This window comes from Ischnura elegans, assembly GCF_921293095.1.
Source record: "Ischnura elegans chromosome 13 unlocalized genomic scaffold, ioIscEleg1.1 SUPER_13_unloc_4, whole genome shotgun sequence".
NCBI lineage: Eukaryota > Metazoa > Arthropoda > Insecta > Odonata > Coenagrionidae > Ischnura > Ischnura elegans.
This window is the reverse complement of record NW_025791660.1, coordinates 7,282,388-7,289,927: the sequence shown is the minus strand read 5'-3', so window position 1 is coordinate 7,289,927 and position 7,540 is coordinate 7,282,388.

Below are 7,540 nucleotides of genomic sequence, written 5' to 3'. Positions count from 1 at the left end.
TCATTTGAGAATTGTTTTACGAAAAGTTATTGAGGCGGGATTGACTTTAAATGAGGAAAAATCTCAATTTTGCCGAATTCAAGTTCCTTTTCTGGGGCACATATTGACACCCGACGGCATAAAGGCCGATCCGGAGAAAATAAAAACCATCGTGGAGACACAGCCTCCCCGGGGAATCAGACAGTTACGTGGTTTCCTAGGCGTTTGTAATTATTATTCACGATTTTGTGAGGGATATTCACATTTAACAATCCCCCTTTTAAACCTATTAAAAAAGGGAACGAAATGGGTTTGGACAAAGGAACACCAGAGTAGTTTTGAGGAAATAAAAGGAGCCTTTTTGAAAGCAGTAATGCTCAGACATCCCAATTTTGATAAACAGATGTACCTTCAAACGGACAGCTTAGATTATGGGTTGGGAGCTGTTCTCTTTCAACATGATCATTTGGGTCGTGAGGCAGTGATTTCTTTCATTGGACGCACCCTTAAAGGACCCGAGATTTTTTATACCACCACGGAAAAGGAGGCTTTGGCGATAATATGGGCATTACAAAAGTTAAGGGCATTAGTCCTTGGCCAAGATTTAATTATCATTTCCGATCATAAGGCTCTTACATTTTTAACCAAATGCAAACTGAACAACAGCCGTTTGACGCGATGGATACTCGCTCTCTAAGAGTTTAATTTTAAAAATGAACACAGGCCTGGTAAGAGAAATTTAGTGCCTGATTGGATAAGTCGACAGTCGGTAGAGGACAATAATTCTGAGGATGAGAAGAAAGGAAATTTTTTGACGGCGACAATTGAATTAAATATAAGTGAGTTTCCTGCGCAGGATATCGGGAGGATTGCTGAACTTCAAGAGCTAGACCCCACTTTGGGGAAAATAAGAAAAGTTCTCAGGGGAGAATTGCAACCCGGTGACCCGTTTTTTAAGAGGGCTACCAGTCTTGCAAAGACGGGTGAGTTGTTCGAAGGCATTTTAGCAAAAAAGATGTCAGCAGCTCAAGGAAATGACAGATATAGGTTGTGGGTTCCAGGAGAAATAACAGACGCCCTGATCTGTTTTGCGCACACCCGTTATGGGCATTGTGGTGCAAGAAAAGTGGAAAATTGGCTTCGAGAGAAATATTATTGGATTAATATGGGTCGCGAGGTACGAGCAAAAATACGTAGGTGCGATCTTTGTCAAAAAACGAAACATCCAAATCAAAGTTATGAGGGGCCACTTCAAAATATTATTCCATTAGCTCCTAGGCAGCTAGTCGCCATTGATTTGTACGGGCCACTTCCCAGGGCAAAATTTAAAAATAAATACGTGTTTGTTGTGTTAGACGTATTTTCTAAATTTGTCCAAATATATCCAATCAACAAACCAACAACGAGAAATTGTCTACGTGTTCTAATAAATAAGTATTTTCCCTTATGTGGCAAACCACAAAGTATATTATCTGATCACGGAACTCAATTTACGAGTAATGAGTGGAAAACGAAACTGCAAAGTTTGGGAATTCGTATCATTTATTCATCTATTAGAAGGCCCAAAACTAATCCTAGTGAAAGAGTGATGAGAGAACTGTCTAGAGTGTTTCGGGCATATTGTTCAAATGAGCACTCGAAATGGCCGGAAATGATACCACACATAAACAGTTGGTTTAATGAGGTAACTCATGAAAGTACGAAAATGACTCCGACGGAGATTCATTTTGGTCATAAACCTCGGCGTGAGGATGAAATCGTTACGTTGCCGGTAGAGCCGCAAAAATCACAAAATGAAAATCAGCAGTTTGCTAGGATTCATTTGGAATTGGCAGGTCGGAAAAGGAAGGATCAACAGAGGGCAAAAGGACATCAGTTCAGGGTGGGAGAAAAAGTCCTCTTGAAGACGCCTCGGTCATCCGATTCTAAACAAAATTTATTTCACAAATTCTTTCATTTGTATACCGGTCCCTTCAGCATTACCAGACATGCGGGGCCGAACTCGTGCCACTTATCTGATCAAGAGGGAAAAGAAATTGGGATATATAATTTTGGAAATTTAAAGGTTTACCATGAGCCTATTTAAGAAATGAGGTGATTTTTTTTGTTTCACATGGGCAAAATTTAATTTCAATCCAATCCAAGGCGGATGGAGTTGTTTTTGTTTGTTTGTCATTAAACTGCGGATCCGTCTCCTCAAGAACGGTATCCACAGGTTAGGGAGGGGGCAATGTAATGGTTCAAGCCCCATTACAATACATTTTACTCGGCGCATTTTCTTCCCTACCTGTTTACCCGCTCGTTCCACGACCTTTCCAAAACCCCACCCCCAAACCATGGCCCGTGGAGGAAGGCGTGGGTTGAGTCAGAGGGGATGAATGTGTTTTCGCCGATTTTTGTATGGTTGTGTGTGAGTGTGTGTGTGTGGGAGGAGGGGAGCTCGGGTTTTCCCTGAGTGAGTGGCGTATTACTCCTCCCTCCCTTCATTGTGCAGTACCCCCACCCCTAGTTGAGGCATGATAAAAAGGTGGTGCACGAAAGAGAACGGGGGAATTCCAAAGTGACTGTCGGGTGGAGCCTATGCCCAAAATCAGTGCGACGCACGGCAGGAGGAGACAAGGGGCCCAAATAGTTTCCAGAAAGATTGATCTGGAAGGAGAATCCCTCCCCCCGTCCGAAGGAGCAAAGGACCAGCTGAAGAGGACGCATTATCTCCGTTCCGGATGCAGCTTCCTCCAACAAGGGAGAAAGGAGTGCAGTAAATGGAACGAGAGAGTGTTGGATCCGACCTGGTCGAGACTCGGACTACGACAAAGTAAGATTGCAGCTATCTCCCCCCCCCCCCAAAGCCCCCTTGTGTCTCCTGCCAAGCCAAGTTAAGACAAACAGTCACGGAACGCACCCGTTACATAAGTGAAAGTGAAATCAGTCACCAAGTACAATTAACGTTCGCACCCTAAATTTATATTCGACGGGATGGACTATCATTTACCTCCCCAGTCACGAAATCACTGAATTTGTATCATATTTACGTGTTCACCACCGAACTTTTATTGGTTATCATCATTTTTCTATATTGATTTTCATCTAGAAACCAATTTATATTGTTGTTTTTGTGTATTGTAATTTATCATCGATGTTTCATAAGTGGCTTTCACCAATTCATATTTCATTAGCGTATAAGAGGGTTCATTTTGTTTATTTTGTCATATGCAATCTTATTTGTGTGAATTATATTTTGTTTAATTGAAAGTGTTTGAGAGAGTGTTATTTGTCCTGATTCCTCCACGGGTTACCCCTTTGAAAATATCCTTCGTCCTTCCTTTCACCCCGTCTGATTTCCTTCCCGTAAATGCGTGTTGGACGAATGCATCAGCGCCCGAACGTCACCCATCAGTTTGAATCGGGGACCCCCCACCCGCAATCATCCTCACAGAAGGGGAATATTTTCTTTATTTATTTGAATTACGAGAAGTGAGTGGCATAGTTTTGTCCCGTAGGTCCCATGCGGGAGGGATCTTCGCGGATTTGTATTTTTTTTTATTTTTTTGTGCGACGTCTCCCCCCGGTTCTATTGTGGTATCCGGGCGAGTCGGGGTGGGACGCCACAATATACTATTAGAAAGAAATGGAAGAAAATCTTTTGGGGTGACAGAGACACCCCACGCGACCGTTTATGTTCGGAAAATGGGCGCGACTACTGCCGGGTTAATGAACCCGCAACCAGTTGAGAGCCTCACGAAATACTTTTCTTCTTAAAAGGAAATCGGGGTCTCCCACAAATAATTCTTTCCCTCTAATATTTTTAACTGTAACAGTCACTCCAATTGAACACTCCAGATATCGTCCCAAAAAGTGCCATGGTATGTGAGAGATGCATTTCAGACAGTATAATTTTAATTCTGTGCACCATAGGATTAACTTACTGTGGCTATTTCACAGCAATGCACATAAAATAACCTTTATCATTCTTGCAGTCCCAAAGAGGACCACCTAATGGTTTCTTTTACGACCCGCCAGTCCCTTTCAGGATCAATGAGACACACTTCATGTTTAATCGGCTAATAATGAGTTTCATCGCTCGAGAGTTCACTTGAGAGCCGCTTATATTTTAAACCAAGGTCCTTTAACATTGGCCGTATCGTACAACTTAACCCTTTCGAGACAGCAGAGTTTTTGTCTTAGCATGACTGCTGTACTGAGCCCCAAGATACTCTTTTTTCTCGTGGTACGGAGCATTTTTGGAGGGCATTTGTTAAGAAGGGTCTCGCGGAACCTTTTTCGACCCCTTCACGCATTATCTCGGAGTAGTTGTGCTCCCTCATTTCCAGGTTTACGACCATACCTGCGACATTGGTTCGCGGTCAACTTATGTATAGCTTATACGTATTTAGAATACAGATAATTGTTGCTTGCATATAAATTGCAGACTTTGAATTGAATTCCTCATTGTTTTCTGAGCATTGTCAAAATTTTACTAAATTTCTACGGTCAATATTACAGCATTTAATGCAACAACAATTTCCATGTTGATGTTAATACACAACTCGAGATTTAAGTTAATATTTATCGTAGAATTTCGTTTAAAAATTGTAAATCCTGATCAAAAGACCAAGAATTCAATTCTTAGTCTATTTTTCTTGAGAAATGAACAAATATTTATTTGGAAAACTGGCTGGATAAACAATTGTATGACTCCTGTCCCTTATCGCTAAGAGGGGTTATAAAAGACGAGGGGTCCGGGTACATGCTCCCGGATTCTGAGGCTTATTCCTAAACCCCGGAGGGTTGGGTCCCGAGACAAAGACAACGTAAACCCACGACAGTCCTTAGTGGGGGAGAGCTAGAAAATGCACATACGGCTTTTGTTCTCCTGGCCAGGAAAATGTCACACATAAATATACGGCTGTCGTCTCCCGGGTCAGGAAACATCCACACATGTATATATGTGTGTAGTAGGGAAAAGGTTAAATTGAATTATGAGTAAATGGATAAGCATTTTACCTTCTATCATACAACTTATGATGCAAATGATAAAGAAGACTCCCCATAGAAATGCATATACTTATGCTAGGCACACCTATTTTCATCATACAATTGATATATTAATATAACAAAAGCAAAAATAATGAATCTTTCAAAACAGGTTTTACCGTGTATGAGAATAAAACTTACCAACATATTGGCAGTGGGCAGTTGGATGTCTGGCACAGGAATGAATATTTCATTTGGTTGGACTGAGCATGCTTTCTCTGAAGTGCTTACAATCACATCACGAACCCAGCTCTTAGTTTCAGTAGAAGACCTCAAATTGTCATGAACTGCCCCCTCTCCTCCAATACCCTGCAAAGAGAGTAACACTGATACAGCAACTCACCTACTTCAAAATTAACAAATAAGGAATGCTGATAATCACGATGAAGCAGGATTTTTGTAATTTTATCAATGCCCTTAAATAAAAATTGAAACGTGTCTGAAATTCAATCACCCATACACCACATGGCTGTTAGAATCAACATTGGGCATGAAGATCCTTGGTGAAACTCAGGTCATACTATTATGGCTTTATTATAGCATCACATGGGCCATGAGAAGGCCTTCAAATCGTGTCATTCACAGCAAACTCATGTTACCACGAAAATATCAAGGTCATGCAAAGAATCTTAACTCCCTTCTTTTAAAGTTGCAAGCTAGTACATAAAATAGAACTTTAGGGTGACAATTTTCACAGGTAAATTACATTTATGTGTACATTTATTCAAGTGTAATTTCATGGGTTCATTTATTGGGACAATAACTAGCAAGGTGAGGTGGTGTAAGTACAACATCCCTCAAGAAGATCGTATTTCCGTTCGCGAGGCACGTGGCGGTCGTACAACATATTCCACATATTGCAATGGAACTAGAGCCGACTACTTCGATGTATATATCCCTCGAATTCTTGTTCCACACTCTTAGAAAATACACCCTTCAGTTCATCTCATAGTTGTTGCTGGTTGTGAGGACAGGTAACACCACAGTTCCTTCATTATCTACGTATCAGAGGTGCTAGGTAAGAACTATATCTTGTTTTCTGTTCTTCATGGACTAGTTTTCTTGGTTACTTTAAATTTTAGAACTCGGATCATTACATTTAGTTTAGATGGGGGGTCGCACATTTCCCACCATATCCAATCATTCTTTCCTTACAGGGCTACATGATTGTAGTAAGGCTTAAATTTGTAGTTTCTGTCTGGCAATTCTAGAGTTAAACTTCTTTGTATACATATTACAAATCATTGAGGTCTATAGAACTAGGTTGTTTAATGAGAGTTCTCATATCAACTTTTATTTTTATGGTTGTTTTGATAAACTATCAACTTTTTTTTGTATGGTTGCTTTCTTTAGTTAGTTTTCATAAAATAGTTACCTCGCATTTTGCTCTCACCATAACAATTGCATCTTTTTAACTGTCATTACCTAAGTTCGATTCAGGTGAAATTGTTTATGCAAAGTTAAACTTGAGATCTTTCCTGAAGCCCTACCAAAATCAAGCTTACATTTTTAGCAGACATATTGTGTGTATTTCCTTCACTGTGTTTAAGACCTGGTAGCATATATTCAATTATTTCGTGCATATTTTGGGGTTTGCTGTCATAATATGAGCAATATTTAATATTGAATGGTGAAATGGTGCACAATTATGTGAGAAAAACACAAAAGGGCTGCCAAATAGCAACGATGACCTAAAGAAGGCACTTGACGAATTTATAATTGGAAGAATGGGGAGAAAATGTGCTAGTATGAATGAATAAGGATTATAGTTTTCTAGATAAGTGGATTTGGAAATGGTAGATGATCATGCTCGTAAAAATAGTACAAAATACCTTTCAAAGACAACAAACCTCCTGAAGATTGCTTTTTTGGTCTAATTTCATCGCACAAATTTTCAATTAAAAAACCTCAAAGGATAGAGTATGCAAGGAAAAAAATTCTGACCTTTTGTGATAAATGCTCAATTTGATTTGTTGCAAAAGACAATCCATGAGTTGCACGATGATAATAAACCAGAATGTATGTATAGAATCTGGACAAAACTTCATCTTCTACGTACCCAGGGAAGACAAGAGTCGTTTTCAAGAGAGCATTTCCCTCGACTCATACAATTAGTTTATTAGGTCGTTTGAGCATCATTGTTAATGGCGGAAAGTGCAAATGAAATCAAAGCCCCTCCTTTGATAGTATTCAAAGGGAAATATGCTTCGGATAGTTGGTGCACTCCCAAAAATACAGGATTGTAGTGGAGATTGGATTCTGGCTATATTCAGAGGTAAAATGTCAGATGCTCACTATATTGGGATAATTCTGGAGATCAATGAATCAGGTGATCCTGTGGTTTGCTTTCCAAGGACATGTTGCAGGACTGAAAAAAGTTTTACCTATCCACAGAATGAGGGTTCAAGCGAAATAACTAGGGAAGACAACCATATTACCTAAGCCTTCGGTTGGCTGTTGAGGATAAATTAGCCATTTGCCCATCTTTCTCGGGTTAAAACCAAACTTAAAATGAACAAATCAATAT